The following is a 20,974-nucleotide window of genomic DNA, read 5'->3' on the forward strand; positions in this document are numbered from 1 at the left end:
CAGGACATCATCTTCCACCAGGCCATCAGACTGATTAATTGATTCCTATGCTTTCTTGACTGTCCTATATACAAACTAATTATTATAAAACAATTTAAATTACACATTGCATATTTAGATGGTAACGTAATGTCAATATTTATACTCCTCATCTATATGAAGGATGTATATAATAAAGTCAATTCAATTCACCATCTCCACTATCTGTTCTGTCATTCTGGCTCCCATTCCCCCTACAACTTACTTTAACCACATAACCACCGCCCCCCCCCCCACTACCTCTGGCAAGCCTTACCACCAGGATATTAGTCACCTCTTGATCTGTTCCCCTAACTAACAAATCCTCTATTAGCCCTCTGCCAGGGAATTCCCACAACAGCTTCTAAAGTAGTCTTCCTGTTGTTGTGGGGGATGGCCACTAGAGTACTCTGTGATTCCTATTTAGCCTCATTCCCCTTCCTGACTCTCACCCAGTTTCCTGTGTCCTGCACCTTTCTGCATGTCATATCTATCAACACCTCCAACTCCTGGATGATCTGGAATTCATCCATTTCAAGTTCCAGCTCATTGAAGTGCAGCTGCAGCTGGATGCACGTCTTGTATGTGAGGGCATCAGGGACACTGGAGATCTCCCCGTCTTCTCACCAATAGCCCCTCTAACTTGTTATCATCAGTCTGCAGATACTGTGCATTTTTTATCCAGTGACAAGATGTGCACAGTGAATTTTATATAGAGATGTATTCATTTTCATAGCTGGCAAATCACTGTTGACAGGAACTTTGATCTCCTCTAGGTTCGATCAAGTTCATCTGCACTTTCACAAAACCTATGTAGCAGGCCTGGAATGGGTAATGAAGGATTTTCTCACCAAAGCATTTGCATATTGTCCATATGTGGTTTGCTTGATAAATTACACTTTAAAAATTCAGATTTCCAAATATCACTCCACTTCTTCCCACTTGCAAATTCTCCAGCAACTTTTGCATCACCACAATGCACACAGGTATCACCAGTTTCTATATTCTACAAAAATATTCCCCTAAACCCTCCCCCAATGACTGACAGTGGTGAACTCAGTGAATGCAATGCCAATGTATATGAAGGGAAGGGCAGCAGTCTGTCTCACTGGAGTCTGGCATATTTTTGATGTGAAAGCCACTTGTTGCCCAAGCCAAAGGTGTTTGATATCATTATGTACCCAGAGAGAATGGGACAAAACATGTTCTCACTGGTAGGAAAGCCCAGAGCAAGAGGAGGTAGAACAAGCAACACACATAAAATGCTGGAGGAACTCAGCAGGCCAGGCAGTATCTGTGGAAAAGAGTACTAATGCTGAGTTCCTCCAGTTTTTTGTGTGTGTTGCTTGGAATTCCAGCATCTGCAGATTTTCTCTTGTTAGAGTTTGGACGTAGACCAAAGGCGATTTTCTCAACTGGTGATGTAAAAGATTTTGGTCCCTTTCTCCGAGTTCCTAATCCTTGCATTTAGATAGCTGGAGCTCAGCTCTGTCTGAGAGATCCATCGGTTCCCATTCCCTCATCAGCCGGAAGCTCCCCGGGGCCCGTGTACGGATCGTGGGACTGAGAGTGAGGGACGAGAGCAGGACTATCCCGGGATTGCGGGTCACGGTGACCGGATTTCACAGGAATTGTCCTGAAGTCGGTGTTTAAGATAAAAACACAGAGAAACTTTCTTACCTACACCAGAAATTTTCAAGGCCTTCGGTGTACTACGCGCATGCGTGATACTCAGAGACGTCATCAGCGCTGACGCCTGCGCATTTCATCGGTGCTTCGGCGCCGGGGAAATCTTTAACGCAGCGCCTTATGGGTAATCACGGTGCCATTAACCATTTCTGCAAGCACCGGTTCAACGTCTATACCTCATTTTTTTTCGTGTGTATAGAAAAATCAGCAGCTGGTTTAACGCGGAAAGCGGCTCCCATAAACAATATACTCAATATCAAAGTGTATCTAATGCCAAAGTAAAACGCAGGTGTAAAACACAGGAGATTCTGTAGTTGCTGGAAATACAGGGACACACACATACAAAATGCTGGAGGAACTCTGCAGTTCAGGCAGCAACTAAGCAGAGGAGTACACACTCGGCATGCGGAGCGGGCTTGGTCTAACCTTTGTCTATTCCTCTCCACATTTACTGCCGGATCGGTTGATTTCCAGCAGTATTTTGCAGAAATTAACCACTTTTTTTTGGTCAACCAGTTTCCAAATGCTTCTGATCTTTCTTTTGTAGCCAGCTCTGGGAAAAAGCCTCTGGCTATCCACACGGCCAATGCCTGTCATCATCTTTTACATCTGCATCAATGTATTATACGAAGTGACAGTCACACATCCGTTGTGCACTGCGTGCTGATGATCGACCCAAACTTGTGAGTAAAGGGTAATCAAAGCTAGTGGCATGAGTTACAGGGCAATAGAGTCGTGGGGCAATTGAAACAGAAAGCAACAAATGCAAGACTGAGAGTATTGTATTTGAATGCACGCAGCATAAGGAATAAAATGGATTACCTTGCAATTCAGCTCCTGATTGGCAAATGTGACGCTGTGACCATCTGTGAAACTTGGCTAAAGAATGGCTGCAATTGGGAGCTGAACGTCCAAGTATTTAAGGTGTATCAGTAAGATAGGTGAGTGGGCACAGCAGGTGGCGTGGCCATGTGTACAAGGAATAATATTAAATCATTGGAAAGAGATGACATAGGATTGGAAGGTGTAGAGTCTCTACAGGCTGAATAAAGAAACTTACGATGCGTGTCGATGCTTTGGACTACGGCATAAATTGATTTGTGGCTAAATTTGCCAATGATACCAAGATAGGTGGAGGAGCGGGTAGTGTTGAGGAAACAGAGAGCCTGCAGAGAGATTTAGGTAGTTTAGGGGAATGGGCAAAGAAGTGGCAAATTGCTGGAAGGAGTAAACGGACAGACTATTGTTTAGATGGAAAGAGAATTCAAAATGCAGAGATGCAAATGGACTTGGGAGTCCTTGTGCGAGATGCCCTAAAGGTTAACTTCCAGGATGTGTCTGTGGTGAAGAAGGCAAATGCAATGTTGGCTTTCATTTCTAGAGGTACAGAATAGAAGAGCAGGGATGCGATGGTGAGGCTCTATAAGGCACTCGTGAGATCACACAGACTACTGTGTGCAGTTTTGTGATCCTTATTTTAGAAATGATATACTGACATTCGAGAGGGTTCAGAGAAGATTCACGAGAATGATTCCAGCAATGAAAGGTTTACCATATGAGGAACGTCTGGCCGCTCTTGGGCTGTATTCCCTCGAGTTCAGGAGAATAATGGGGATCTCATAGAAACATTCTGAATACTAAAAGGCCTGAACCGATTATATATAGCAAAGCTAATTTCCCATGGTAGGGGATGCTAGGACAAGAAGGCCTGATTTCAGAATTGAAGGACGTCCATTTAGAACAGAAATGCGGAAAATTACTTTAGTCAGTGGGTGGTAAATCTGTGGAATTTGTTGTCATGAGCGGCTGTGGAAGCCAAGTCATTCGGTGTATTTAAGGCTGAGATAGATAGGTTCTTGATTAGTCAGGGCATCAAAAGATACGGGGTGAAGGTAGGGGAGTGGGGATGACTGGAAGAATTGGATCAGCCCTTGATTGAACGGCGGAGCAGACGCGATAGGCCGAATGGCCAACTTAGGCTCCAATATTTTATGGTCTTATAGTCTATTCCACTGTTTCGACCTGACAAAGTGCAGCCAATATTTCTGGATATGTGGCCCATTGAAATGAGAATTTAGGATTTTATCTTTTCCTGAGCTCCTCATAAGTGTATACACTTTAGTTAAGCTTTGCTCCAGAATTTCCACACAATTAAAAGAGTTTATTAGTTTTTATTTTTATTTTTGCACTACTTATATAATTTAACGATTTAATGTGTATATTTTTGTAATTCATAATTGTTAAAATCTACTGTTATGAATTAGGTTCTACTGCTACCGCAAAGGCAAGGAATTTCATGATATATGCCGGTGCTATTAAACCTGATTCAGATATTGATATGGGATACCCAGTTACCTGTTCACAGTTACCGCGGATCGTAATGCGAGATTGAAACCTTTTCTATTTATTTGCATTCCTCAGAAATGACAACAGTTCAGTTTCCTTTTGATGTTCCAAAGCAGAAGCCCAGTCTGCCTAATATTTCCACACAATTAGAATGGGCAATTTGTTTATTCTCATCATGTACCGAGATACAGTGAAAATCTTGCCTGATGTACCATCCACACAGATCGATACGTTGCAACAGTACATTGAGCTGATATACGACAAAATAATAACTGTAACAAAGCATTATGACTGCTGAGAAAGTGCAGTGCAGATGGACATATGGTGCAGGGTCACGTCGAGTTACATTGTGAGGCCGATTCCATTTTATCATTCATTTGGGTTATAACCACAGACAGGAAGCCGTCCTTGAGCTGGGGAGCGGGTTTTGCAGCAAGTATGTCCAAGTTGTGAGGATCTTTGAGTACATGGCCTGTTTTTCCGAGGCAGGGGAAGTGTAGGAAGAGTCCATGGAGTGGAGGCTTGTTTCTCTGATGTTCTCTGCAGTTCCTTGCAGTCATGGACAGAGGAGTAGACATACGAAGGCGTGCAGTATCGACAAGGATAAGTTCCATGGCCTTCACCCTGCCCTGTGTAGCTGGAATCTGGACTTACTGTGAGATCGCCGGCAGGTTTTAAGTGTGGGCTCTCTCTCTGACCCTCAGCACACATACCCTCCAGGGTCTTCTCCTTAGACCCCTCCTTTACTCTCTGTGCACCCATGACTGTGTTGCCACCCACAGCTCCAAACAGCTAATCAGATTTACTGACGATAGTACACTGATTGGCCTAATCTCAGATAACAATAAGACAACCTACAGGGAAGAAGTCATTCACCCTGACACACTGGTGTCAATAAAACAAACTCTCCCTTAATGTAGAAAAGCAAAGGAGCTGGTTGTGGACTGAAGGAGGAACGGACAGAGGGAAGCCCCAGTTGATATCAATGGATCTTGAGTTGAGAGGGTGTATAGATTTAAGTTCCTTCATACATCACCGAGGATCTCACGTCGCCTGTACATACCGGCTGCGTGGAGAAAAAGGCACAGCAGAGCCTATTTCACCTCAAGCCACTGGAGACCAGAGTCACCCCAACCAGAAACTATCCCAGCTACTACCATCCGGGAAATGGTACCGCTGCATAAAAGCTAGGACCAACAGCTTCTTCCACCAGGCCATCGGACTGATTAATTCATGCTGGCAAAATAGTATTTGTATGTTATACTTTTGTACATACTATTTATTATAAATTATGATATTGCACATTGCATATTCAGACGGAAAAGTAAATATTTTTACTCAGGTATATAAAGGATGTAAGTAATAAAGTCAACTCAATTCCCTGCCCATCTAGGATAATCTGTATCCCACCAGCTGAATGATATATATCAACTATCTTATTCTACCTCTGTCCAGCCTGTACCCCACCACTTTAATGGTATGTATCAACCATCTTGTTCAATCTCTGTCCTGTCTGTATCCCATCACCTCAATGATATTTTTCAACCATCTTGTTCAGTCTCTATCCAGCCTGCATCCCACCATCTCAATGATATATATCAAATATCTTGATCATCCACTGTCCAGCCTGGGTCCCAACTCCTCAATGATATATATCAACCACCATGTAGATACTCTGTCCACTTGTATCCCACCAATTTATACATCAACAATTTATCTTCTACCGTTGTCTTCATTGTGATGTATTTTGCCTTACTGAGTGATTTCTGAAATCAGTGTTTGTTACCTGGGTCTACCAGAGGATTTATTAAATGAGGCACATGGTAGTGTAAAGACAGCCATTACGATTTTAGCTTCGAATTTACCAAGTGTCCGCCGTGTTAATCTTTATCGGAAGGGGCTTGGAAGCAGAAATAATGGATTGATAGTGGGATGGGGAGCATGTTATGTGTATTAACTGCTCATCCCTATACTGGATTGAAGAGAAAACTAATGAATATTGGCATTATATTTGTGCAACTTTGTTCAGGCCATCACAAGTATCTTGTAATCTGTTTATAGTTGTGCATCGTATAAAGTGGAAAGTGAAAATGCTATATCCGTTCAGCAGATCGGGCAGCATCTTGGACAGTCCCAGTTCCGACACTGGATCTTCTACAGTTTCTTCTTTCCACAGATCCAATCTGATGTACCGAGTTTCCGGCACTTTAATTTCAATTTGATATTAAACTTGTTTTATTCCTGTTAGCCTACAGGAAATGCGATGGTCAATAGTGCTGTGCATGATCTCAGTTAACAATAGGATAATGATAAATTGTGTTCAGTTTAGCTGGTGGAGACAATGTGAAATGTGAAACATGCCTGCAGTTGCCCCGCCCCAGGTTTTCCAGCCCAACATCTGACTCAGTCAGAAGATCATCAGGTTCCCGTTCTGCCACAGGTTGATGTCGGAGTGTTGGTGTCTGAACTCTGAATGGCCGAGACACCTCAGCATATTACTGGCAACAAGGAGTCCTGGGCGAGTTGCTGTTTGAGTTGTAATCCTGGGCAACACTGGGCATATAGACCTGTCAGTTTTTGGGATTTGACCCAGGACAGTACTTCCACAGATGGAAGATGAATGTTCCTCTTTTCACAATGAATCAAAATTTTTGGGGTGCTGGGCTTTGGTTTTGGGGAAGTCCCTGATTAAACCACGCACTGTGAGATGTAGGGATGACGTACGAGGATTCCAGGTTCATAGAGTGACAGAGTCAGCTTTGTGACTCTGTGTGGTTGGATCCTGGGATATCGCAGGTTTAGATCCAGGTACAATAGACTCGGGGATCAAACTGCCTGTGGTTATGATGTGTGAGTGAGTATTTCTGTACTGGGTTCAGATGTTTGTTTCTGGAGTCCCTTTGGAAGCAATAACTGCTATACTGAGGAGTGGATGAGTTACCATCCCATCCCTCACAGAGAGAGGCAGTGAGTAAATGGGCTGTTCCGTGTTTGCAACAGAAGTAGACCCGTGAGTCTGGTGTTCAAACTGTGGTTGGAAATCGCCCCTCACTGCCTCCTGCCTGTCAGTCGGGGGAAATCAGGCAGAATCTCAAGATGTTGGAAATCTTCACAAAAACGGAAAATAGTTGACACCATTCTGAGGAACGGCTTTGAATCCAAATCGCGAACTTTGTCCTCTTGAAATGAACCTGTGCACAGGCGCTTGTTTAGTGATACTTAGTGGAACCGTAAAGAAACCACAGTTTTCCCCTGAGAATTATCCTGGTACCACTTTCCCTGTTGTTCATGGAAATGTGTTCAGTACAACTGTTGCTCTCATGGTTCACAAGAATAATCTCAGGAATGAGAGGGTTTATGTTGGACAAGCATTTGATGACTCTGGGCCTGTACTCCATGGATTTCAGAAGTATAGAGGTGGACGGGATCTTAATTAAACCCACAGAATGCTGAACAGCATGGTGACGGTGGACATGGAGAGGATGTTTGCATCGAAAGGAGAGCCTGTGATCTGAGAGGACAGCCGCAAAATAAAGAAGTTTCCCTTTAAATCTGAGATAAGAGAAACTTCCTCAGCCAAAGAGTGTTCGACATGTGGAGTTTGTTGCAACAGATTGTGGTCGAGGCTGTCATTTGGTATATTTATGGCAATATATTATTGATCACGAGTAGAAATCATGTTTTATTAGCCAGAACTACTATACGATTAAATCAATACAACACAAGGCATGGTTAAAAGCAGCCTTTACAATTTTAGATACATGATTTCAAAATGGCTGCCGTGTTAACCTTTGTCACAATGTAATTCATAGCGTGTGATGTTGAGTTTGTTATTTCTTTTTCAGTTACTTTTGTTGAGCCACTTCCTCCCTTTCCATGGTAACAAACCACTAGCAGTGCAAGAAATGTTACATAATTTCCTCGCTCTGTGTTCACTTCCATGCAGCGCAGAGACAGTATCCTCGGGAGCAAATGCAACAGAATGATATTGGGAGTAAAGGGTGCTGTGAGCATTGGCTGTATGGAATGAACTGAGAATATAGAAATATAGAAAATCTGCAGCATAATACACAGGCCCTTCGGCCAACTGTGCTGTGCGAAACATGTACTTACTTCAGAAATTTCCTAGGTAGACCCATAGCCCCCCACTATTCTACGATCCATGTACATATCCAAGATGCTCTTAAAAGACCCTACTCTATCCGCCTCCACCAACGTCGGCGGCAGTCCTGTCCACGTACACACCACTGTCTGGGTAAAAGAGAAGACATACCACTGACAGCGCCTGGGTACCTAATTCCAGAGATCTTAAAACTGTGCCCTCTCGTATTAGCCATTTCAGCCCAGGGAAAAAGCGCCTGACGATCCACACGATCAATGTTCATATCATCTTGTACACGTCTATCAGATCACCTCTCATCCTCCGTCGCTCCAAGGAGAAAAGGCCAAGTTAACTCAACTTTTCTCAGAAGGCATGCTCCCAAATCCAGGAAACATCCTTGTAAACCTCTTCTGCACAATTTCTATAGTTCCTACATCCTTCGGGTAGTGAGGTAACCAGAACCGAGCACAATACTCCAAGTTGTGTCTGACCTGGGTCGTATATAGCTGCAACATTAGCACTCAGCTCTTGAACACAGTCCCTCTGTTGATGAAGGCCAATGCACCGTATGCTTCTGAACCACACAGTTAACCTACGCATTAGGTTTGAGTGTCCTATGTACTCGGACTCCAAGGTCACTTAGATCCTGCACACTGCCAAGAGTCTGACAATTAATACTATATGCTACCATCATAGATGAACTAGCAAAATGAACCACCTCACACTTTTCTGGATTGAATTCAATCTGCCACTTCTCAGCCCAGTTTTACATCTAATCGATGTCCCGCTGTAACCTCGACAGCCCTCCACACTATCCACAATAGCCCCAACATAAGTGTCACCGGCAAATTTACTAACCCATCCCTCCACTTCCTCATCCAGGTCATCTCTAAAAATTGCTAAGGGAAGGGTGCCAGATCCCTGAGGCACAGTACTGGTCAGCGACCTCAGTGCAGACTACAACAACTCTTTGCCTTCTGTGGACAAGCTAGTTCTGGATCCACAAAGCAAGATCTCCTTGGATCCGCTGCGACTTTACTTTCTCAATAAGCCTTACATGGGGTATCTTATCAAACGCCTTGCTGAAATCCATATACAATACATGTACTGCTCTAGCTTCATCAATGTATTCAGTCACATCATTAAAAATCAATGAGGCTCGTAAGGCACGACCCGCCTTTGACATACCCATGCCGATTATTCCTAATCATATTATTCATCTCCAAATGTTCAGAAATCCTGCCTCTCAGGATCTTCTCCACAAATTTACCATCACTGATGTAAACTTCATTGGTGTATAATTTCCTGGGCTATCTCTACTCCGTTTCTTGAATAAGGGAACAGCATCCGCAACCTTCCAATCAGTTAATATCTGTGCATTAAGAATCAACAAAAACAGTTGTTACAGTAAATTCAAAGTAAAAATAGAGAATGCTGGAAACATTCAGCAGATCGGCAGGATCTCGGACAGTCCCAGTTCTGAAACTGGGTCTTCCACCATTTTCCTTCACGGATGTACCCTGATGTACTGAGTTCCCAGCATTTTCTATTTTATAATTTTACACTGTGTTTCTGCTACCCTGAGGTTACCTTGCATGTTCTCCAGGCTTACATGTTAAAAATCCCCAACTATTATCATAACATTGCCCTTCCTACAGGCGTTTTCTATTTCCTGCTCTAATTTCTAATCCACATTCCGACTGTTGTTTCGAGGCCTTTATAAAACTGCCATTAGGGTCCTTTTATCCTTTCCATTTCTTAACTCAACACATAAAGACCCTACTCCTTCGGATCCTATGTCATACTTTTCACATGATTTAATATTTTTTTCTTATACACAGGCCACACCATCCCCTCTACTGACTAACCTATCTTTCCGACACACAGTATATCCTTATACACAGGCCACACCATCCCCTCTACTGACTAACCTATCTTTCCGACACACCGTATATACACAGGCCACTCCATCCCCTCTACTGACTAACCTAACTTTCCGACACACCGTATATACACAGGCCACTCCATCCCCTCTACTGACTAACCTATCTTTCCGACACACCGTATATCCTTATACACAGGCCACACCATCCCCTCTACTGACTAACCTATCTTTCCGACACACCGTATATCCTTATACACAGGCCACTCCATCCCCTCTACTGACTAACCTATCTTTCCGACACACAGTATATCCTTATACACAGGCCACACCATCCCCTCTACAAACTAACCTATCTTTCCGACACACCATATATCCTTATACACAGGCCACAACATCCCATCAACTGACTAACCTATCTTTCCGACACACCGTATATCCTTATACACAGGCCACACCATCCCCTCTACTGACTAACCTATCTTTCCGACACACCGTATATCCTTATACACAGGCCACACAATCCCCTCTACTGACTAACCTATCTTTCCGACACACCGTATATCCTTATACACAGGCCACACCATCGCCTCTACTGACTAACCTATCTTTCCGACACACCGTATATCCTTATACACAGGCCACTCCATCCCCTCTACTGACTAACCTATCTTTCCGACACACCGTATATCCTTATACACAGGCCACACCATCCCCTCTACTGACTAACCTATCTTTCCGACACACTGTATATCCTTATACACAGGCCACACCATCCCCTCTACTGACTAACCTATCTTTCCGACACACCGTATATCCTTATACACAGGCCACTCCATCCACTCTACTGACTAACCTATCTTTCCGACACACCCTATATCCTTATACACAGGCCACACCATCCCCTCTACTGACTAACCTATCTTTCCGACACACTGTATATCCTTATGCACAGGCCACACCATCCCCTCTACTGACTAACCTATCTTTCCAACACACTGTATATCCTTATGCACAGGCCACACCATCCCCTCTACTGACTAACCTATTTTTCCGACACACTGTATATCCTTATGCACAGGCCACGCCATCCCCTCTACTGACTAACCTATCTTTCCGACACACCCTATATCATTATACACAGGCCACACCATCCCCTCTACTGACTAACCTATCTTTCTGACACACCGTATATCCTTATACACAGGCCACACCATCCCCTCTACTGACTAACCTATCTTTCCGACACACCGTATATCCTTATACACAGGCCACTCCATCCACTCTACTGACTAACCTATCTTTCCGACACACCCTATATCCTTATACAGAGGCCACACCATCCCCTCTACTGACTAACCTATCTTTCCGACACACCGTATATCCTTATACACAGGCCACACCATCCCCTCTACTGACTAACCTATCTTTCCGACACACCGTATATCCTTATACACAGGCCACTCCATCCCCTCTACAGACTAACCTATCTTTCCGACACACCGTATATACACAGGCCACTCCATCCCCTCTACTGACTAACCTAACTTTCCGACACACCGTATATACACAGGCCACTCCATCCCCTCTACTGACTAACCTATCTTTCCGACACACCGTATATCCTTATACACAGGCCACACCATCCCCTCTACTGACTAACCTATCTTTCCGACACACCGTATATTCTTATACACAGGCAACTCCATCCCCTCTACTGACTAACCTATCTTTCCGACACACAGTATATCCTTATACACAGGCCACACCATCCCCTCTACAGACTAACCTATCTTTCCGACACACCGTATATCCTTATACACAGGCCACACCATCCGCTCTACTGACTAACCTATCTTTCCGACACACCGTATATCCTTATACACAGGCCACTCCATCCCCTCTACTGACTAACCTATCTTTCCGACACACCGTATATCCTTATACACAGGCCACACCATCCCCTCTACTGACTAACCTATCTTTCCGACACACCGTATATCCTTATACACAGGCCACTCCATCCCCTCTACTGACTAACCTATCGTTCCGACACACCGTATATCCTTATACACAGGCCACACCATCCCCTCTACTGACTAACCTATCTTTCCGACACACTGTATATCCTTATACACAGGCCACACCATCCCCTCTACTGACTAACCTATCTTTCCGACACACCGTATATCCTTATACACAGGCCACTCCATCCACTCTACTGACTAACCTATCTTTCCGACACACCCTATATCCTTATACACAGGCCACACCATCCCCTCTACTGAGTAACCTATATTTCCGACACACTGTATATCCTTATGCACAGGCCACACCATCCCCTCTACTGACTAACCTATCTTTCCGACACACTGTATATCCTTATGCACAGGCCACACCATCCCCTCTACTGACTAACCTATCTTTCCGACACACTGTATATCCTTATGCACAGGCCACACCATCCCCTCTACTGACTAACCTATCTTTCCGACACTCCCTATATCCTTATACACAGGCCACACCATCCCCTCTACAGACTAACCTATCTTTCCGACACACCATATATCCTTATACACAGGCCACAACATCCCATCTACTGACTAACCTATCTTTCCGGCACACCGTATATCCTTATACACAGGCCACACCATCCCCTCTACTGACTAACCTATCTTTCCGACACACCGTATAGCCTTATACACAGGCCACTCCATCCCCTCTACTGACTAACCTATCTTTCCGACACACCGTATATCCTTATACACAGGCCACACCATCCCCTCTACTGACTAACCTATCTTTCCGACACACCGTATATCCTTATACACAGGCCACTCCATCCCCTCTACTGACTAACCTATCTTTCCGACACACCGTATATCCTTATACACAGGCCACACCATCCCCTCTACTGACTAACCTATCTTTCCGACACACTGTATATCCTTATACACAGGCCACTCCATCCACTCTACTGACTAACCTATCTTTCCGACACACCCTATATCCTTATACGCAGGCCACACCATCCCCTCTAATGACTAACCTATCTTTCCAACACACTGTATATCCTTATGCACAGGCCACAGCATCCCCTCTACTGACTAACCTATCTTTCCGACACACTGTATATCCTTATGCACAGGCCACACCATCCCCTCTACTGACTAACCTATCTTTCCGACACACCCTATATCCTTATACACAGGCCACACCATCCCCTCTACTGACTAACCTATCTTTCCGACACACCGTATATCCTTATAAAAAGGCCACACCATCCCCTCTACTGACTAACCTATCTTTCCGACACACCGTATATCCTTATACACAGGCCACTCCATCCCCTCTACTGACTAACGAATCTTTCCGACACACCGTATATCCTTATACACAGGCCACACCATCCCCTCTACTGACTAACCTATCTTTCCGACACACCGTATATCCTTATACACAGGCCACTCCATCCACTCTACTGACTAACCTATCTTTCCAACACACCGTATATCCTTATACACAGGCCACACCATCCCCTCTACTGACTAACCTATCTTTCCGACACACAGTATATCCTTATACACAGGCCACACCATCCCCTCTGCTGACTAACCTATCTTTCTGACACACCGTATATCCTTATACACAGGCCACACCATCCCCTCTACTGACTAACCTATCTTTCCGACACACCGTATATCCTTATACACAGGCCACTCCATCCACTCTACTGACTAACCTATCTTTCCGACACACCCTATATCCTTATACACAGGCCACACCATCCCCTCTACTGACTAACCTATCTTTCCGACACACCGTATATCCTTATACACAGGCCACACCATCCCCTCTACTGACTAACCTATCTTTCCGACACACCGTATATCCTTATACACAGGCCACTCCATCCCCTCTACAGACTAACCTATCTTTCCGACACACCGTATATACACAGGCCACTCCATCCCCTCTACTGACTAACCTAACTTTCCGACACACCGTATATACACAGGCCACTCCATCCCCTCTACTGACTAACCTATCTTTCCGACACACCGTATATCCTTATACACAGGCCACACCATCCGCTCTACTGACTAACCTATCTTTCCGACACACCGTATATCCTTATACACAGGCCACTCCATCCCCTCTACTGACTAACCTATCTTTCCGACACACCGTATATCCTTATACACAGGCCACACCATCCCCTCTACTGACTAACCTATCTTTCCGACACACCGTATATCCTTATACACAGGCCACACCATCCGCTCTACTGACTAACCTATCTTTCCGACACACCGTATATACACAGGCCACTCCATCCCCTCTACTGACTAACCTATCTTTCCGACACACAGTATATCCTTATACACAGGCCACACCATCCCCTCTACAGACTAACCTATCTTTCCGACACACCGTATATCCTTATACACAGGCCACACCATCCGCTCTACTGACTAACCTATCTTTCCGACACACCGTATATCCTTATACACAGGCCACTCCATCCCCTCTGCTGACTAACCTATCTTTCCGACACACCGTATATCCTTATACACAGGCCACACCATCCCCTCTACTGACTAACCTATCTTTCCGACACACCGTATATCCTTATACACAGGCAACACCATCCCCTCTACTGACTAACCTATCTTTCCGACACACCGTATATCCTTATACACAGGCCACTCCATCCCCTCTACTGACTAACCTATCGTTCCGACACACCGTATATCCTTATACACAGGCCACACCATCCCCTCTACTGACTAACCTATCTTTCCGACACACTGTATATCCTTATACACAGGCCACACCATCCCCTCTACTGACTAACCTATCTTTCCGACACACCGTATATCCTTATACACAGGCCACTCCATCCACTCTACTGACTAACCTATCTTTCCGACACACCCTATATCCTTATACACAGGCCACACCATCCCCTCTACTGAGTAACCTATATTTCCGACACACTGTATATCCTTATGCACAGGCCACACCATCCCCTCTACTGACTAACCTATCTTTCCGACACACTGTATATCCTTATGCACAGGCCACACCATCCCCTCTACTGACTAACCTATCTTTCCGACACACTGTATATCCTTATGCACAGGCCACACCATCCCCTCTACTGACTAACCTATCTTTCCGACACTCCCTATATCCTTATACACAGGCCACACCATCCCCTCTACAGACTAACCTATCTTTCCGACACACCATATATCCTTATACACAGGCCACAACATCCCATCTACTGACTAACCTATCTTTCCGGCACACCGTATATCCTTATACACAGGCCACACCATCCCCTCTACTGACTAACCTATCTTTCCGACACACCGTATATCCTTATACACAGGCCACTCCATCCCCTCTACTGACTAACCTATCTTTCCGACACACCGTATATCCTTATACACAGGCCACACGATCCCCTCTACTGACTAACCTATCTTTCCGACACACCGTATATCCTTATACACAGGCCACACCATCCCCTCTACTGACTAACCTATCTTTCCGACACACCGTATATCCTTATACACAGGCCACTCCATCCCCTCTACTGACTAACCTATCTGTCCGACACACTGTATATCCTTATACACAGGCCACTCCATCCACTCTACTGACTAACCTATCTTTCCGACACACCCTATATCCTTATACGCAGGCCACACCATCCCCTCTAATGACTAACCTATCTTTCCAACACACTGTATATCCTTATGCACAGGCCACAGCATCCCCTCTACTGACTAACCTATCTTTCCGACACACTGTATATCCTTATGCACAGGCCACACCATCCCCTCTACTGACTAACCTATCTTTCCGACACACCCTATATCCTTATACACAGGCCACACCATCCCCTCTACTGACTAACCTATCTTTCCGACACACCGTATATCCTTATAAAAAGGCCACACCATCCCCTCTACTGACTAACCTATCTTTCTGACACACCGTATATCCTTATACACAGGCCACTCCATCCCCTCTACTGACTAACGAATCTTTCCGACACACCGTATATCCTTATACACAGGCCACACCATCCCCTCTACTGACTAACCTATCTTTCCGACACACCGTATATCCTTATACACAGGCCACTCCATCCACTCTACTGACTAACCTATCTTTCCAACACACCGTATATCCTTATACACAGGCCACACCATCCCCTCTACTGACTAACCTATCTTTCCGACACACAGTATATCCTTATACACAGGCCACACCATCCCCTCTGCTGACTAACCTATCTTTCTGACACACCGTATATCCTTATACACAGGCCACACCATCCCCTCTACTGACTAACCTATCTTTCCGACACACCGTATATCCTTATACACAGGCCACTCCATCCACTCTACTGACTAACCTATCTTTCCGACACACCCTATATCCTTATACACAGGCCACACCATCCCCTCTACTGACTAACCTATCTTTCCGACACACCGTATATCCTTATACACAGGCCACACCATCCCCTCTACTGACTAACCTATCTTTCCGACACACCGTATATCCTTATACACAGGCCACTCCATCCCCTCTACAGACTAACCTATCTTTCCGACACACCGTATATACACAGGCCACTCCATCCCCTCTACTGACTAACCTAACTTTCCGACACACCGTATATACACAGGCCACTCCATCCCCTCTACTGACTAACCTATCTTTCCGACACACCGTATATCCTTATACACAGGCCACACCATCCGCTCTACTGACTAACCTATCTTTCCGACACACCGTATATCCTTATACACAGGCCACTCCATCCCCTCTACTGACTAACCTATCTTTCCGACACACCGTATATCCTTATACACAGGCCACACCATCCCCTCTACTGACTAACCTATCTTTCCGACACACCGTATATCCTTATACACAGGCCACACCATCCCCTCTACTGACTAACCTATCTTTCCGATACACCGTATATCCTTATACACAGGCCACTCCATCCCCTCTACTGACTAACCTATCTTTCCGACACACCGTATATCCTTATACACAGGCCACACCATCCCCTCTACTGACTAACCTATCTTTCCGACACACTGTATATCCTTATCCACAGGCCACACCATCCCCTCTACTGACTAACCTATCTTTCCGACACACCGTATATCCTTATACACAGGCCACTCCATCCACTCTACTGACTAACCTATCTTTCCGACACACCCTATATCCTTATACACAGGCCACACCATCCCCTCTACTGAGTAACCTATATTTCCGACACACTGTATATCCTTATGCACAGGCCACACCATCCCCTCTACTGACTAACCTATCTTTCCGACACACCGTACATCCTTATACACAGGCCACACCATCCCCTCTACTGACTAAACTATCTTTCCGACACACCGTATATCCTTATACACAGGCCACTCCATCCACTCTACTGACTAACCTATCTTTCCAACACACCGTATATCCTTATACACAGTCCACACCATCCCCTCTACTGACTAACCTATCTTTCCGACACACAGTATATCCTTATACACAGGCCACACCATCCCCTCTGCTGACTAACCTATCTTTCTGACACACCGTATATCCTTATACACAGGCCACACCATCCCCTCTACTGACTAACCTATCTTTCCGACACACCGTATATCCTTATACACAGGCCACTCCATCCACTCTACTGACTAACCTATCTTTCCGACACACCCTATATCCTTATACACAGGCCACACCATCCCCTCTACTGACTAACCTATCTTTCCGACACACCGTATATCCTTATACACAGGCCACACCATCCCCTCTACTGACTAACCTATCTTTCCGACACACCGTATATCCTTATACACAGGCCACTCCATCCCCTCTACAGACTAACCTATCTTTCCGACACACCGTATATACACAGGCCACTCCATCCCCTCTACTGACTAACCTAACTTTCCGACACACCGTATATACACAGGCCACTCCATCCCCTCTACTGACTAACCTATCTTTCCGACACACCGTATATCCTTATACACAGGCCACACCATCCGCTCTACTGACTAACCTATCTTTCCGACACACCGTATATCCTTATACACAGGCCACTCCATCCCCTCTACTGACTAACCTATCTTTCCGACACACCGTATATCCTTATACACAGGCCACACCATCCCCTCTACTGACTAACCTATCTTTCCGACACACCGTATATCCTTATACACAGGCCACACCATCCCCTCTACTGACTAACCTATCTTTCCGACACACCGTATATCCTTATACACAGGCCACACCATCCCCTCTACTGACTAACCTATCTTTCCGACACACCGTATATCCTTATACACAGGCCACACCATCCCCTCTACTGACTAACCTATCTTTCCGACACACCGTATATCCTTATACACAGGCCACTCCATCCCCTCTACTGACTAACCTATCTTTCCGACACACCGTATATCCTTATACACAGGCCACACCATCCCCTCTACTGACTAACCTATCTTTCCGACACACCGTATATCCTTATACACAGGCCACACCATCCCCTCTACTGACTAACCTATCTTTCCGACACACCGTATATCCTTATACACAGGCCACTCCATCCACTCTACTGACTAACCTATCTTTCCGACACACCCTATATCCTTATACACAGGCCACACCATCCCCTCTACTGAGTAACCTATATTTCCGACACACTGTATATCCTTATGCACAGGCCACACCATCCCCTCTACTGACTAACCTATCTTTCCGACACACTGTATATCCTTATGCACAGGCCACACCATCCCCTCTACTGACTAACCTATCTTTCCGACACACTGTATATCCTTATGCACAGGCCACACCATCCCCTCTACTGACTAACCTATCTTTCCGACACTCCCTATATCCTTATACACAGGCCACACCATCCCCTCTACAGACTAACCTATCTTTCCGACACACCATATATCCTTATACACAGGCCACAACATCCCATCTACTGACTAACCTATCTTTCCGGCACACCGTATATCCTTATACACAGGCCACACCATCCCCTCTACTGACTAACCTATCTTTCCGACACACCGTATATCCTTATACACAGGCCACTCCATCCCCTCTACTGACTAACCTATCTTTCCGACACACCGTATATCCTTATACACAGGCCACACCATCCCCTCTACTGACTAACCTATCTTTCCGACACACCGTATATCCTTATACACAGGCCACACCATCCCCTCTACTGACTAACCTATCTTTCCGACACACCGTATATCCTTATACACAGGCCACTCCATCCCCTCTACTGACTAACCTATCTTTCCGACACACCGTATATCCTTATACACAGGCCACACCATCCCCTCTACTGACTAACCTATCTTTCCGACACACTGTATATCCTTATACACAGGCCACTCCATCCACTCTACTGACTAACCTATCTTTCCGACACACCCTATATCCTTATACGCAGGCCACACCATCCCCTCTAATGACTAACCTATCTTTCCAACACACTGTATATCCTTATGCACAGGCCACAGCATCTCCTCTACTGACTAACCTATCTTTCCGACACACTGTATATCCTTATGCACAGGCCACACCATCCCCTCTACTGACTAACCTATCTTTCCGACACACCCTATATCCTTATACACAGGCCACACCATCCCCTCTACTGACTAACCTATCTTTCCGACACACCGTATATCCTTATAAAAAGGCCACACCATCCCCTCTACTGACTAACCTATCTTTCTGACACACCGTATATCCTTATACACAGGCCACTCCATCCCCTCTACTGACTAACGAATCTTTCCGACACACCGTATATCCTTATACACAGGCCACACCATCCCCTCTACTGAATAACCTATCTTTCCGACACACCGTATATCCTTATACACAGGCCACTCCATCCACTCTACTGACTAACCTATCTTTCCAACACACCATATATCCTTATACACAGGCCACACCATCCCCTCTACTGACTAACCTATCTTTCCGACACACAGTATATCCTTATACACAGGCCACACCATCCCCTCTGCTGACTAACCTATCTTTCTGACACACCGTATATCCTTATACACAGGCCACACCATCCCCTCTACTGACTAACCTATCTTTCCGACACACCGTATATCCTTATACACAGGCCACTCCATCCACTCTACTGACTAACCTATCTTTCCGACACACCCTATATCCTTATACACAGGCCACACCATCCCCTCTACTGACTAACCTATCTTTCCGACACACCGTATATCCTTATACACAGGCCACACCATCCCCTCTACTGACTAACCTATCTTTCCGACACACCGTATATCCTTATACACAGGCCACTCCATCCCCTCTACAGACTAACCTATCTTTCCGACACACCGTATATACACAGGCCACTCCATCCCCTCTACTGACTAACCTAACTTTCCGACACACCGTATATACACAGGCCACTCCATCCCCTCTACTGACTAACCTATCTTTCCGACACACCGTATATCCTTATACACAGGCCACACCATCCGCTCTACTGACTAACCTATCTTTCCGACACACCGTATATCCTTATACACAGGCCACTCCATCCCCTCTACTGACTAACCTATCTTTCCGACACACCGTATATCCTTATACACAGGCCACACCATCCCCTCTACTGACTAACCTATCTTTCCGACACACCGTATATCCTTATACACAGGCCACACCATCCCCTCTACTGACTAACCTATCTTTCCGACACACCGTATATCCTTATACACAGGCCACTCCATCCCCTCTACTGACTAACCTATCTTTCCGACACACCGTATATCCTTATACACAGGCCACACCATCCCCTCTACTGACTAACCTAT

This window comes from Hypanus sabinus, unplaced genomic scaffold, assembly GCF_030144855.1.
Source record: "Hypanus sabinus isolate sHypSab1 unplaced genomic scaffold, sHypSab1.hap1 scaffold_62, whole genome shotgun sequence".
NCBI lineage: Eukaryota > Metazoa > Chordata > Chondrichthyes > Myliobatiformes > Dasyatidae > Hypanus > Hypanus sabinus.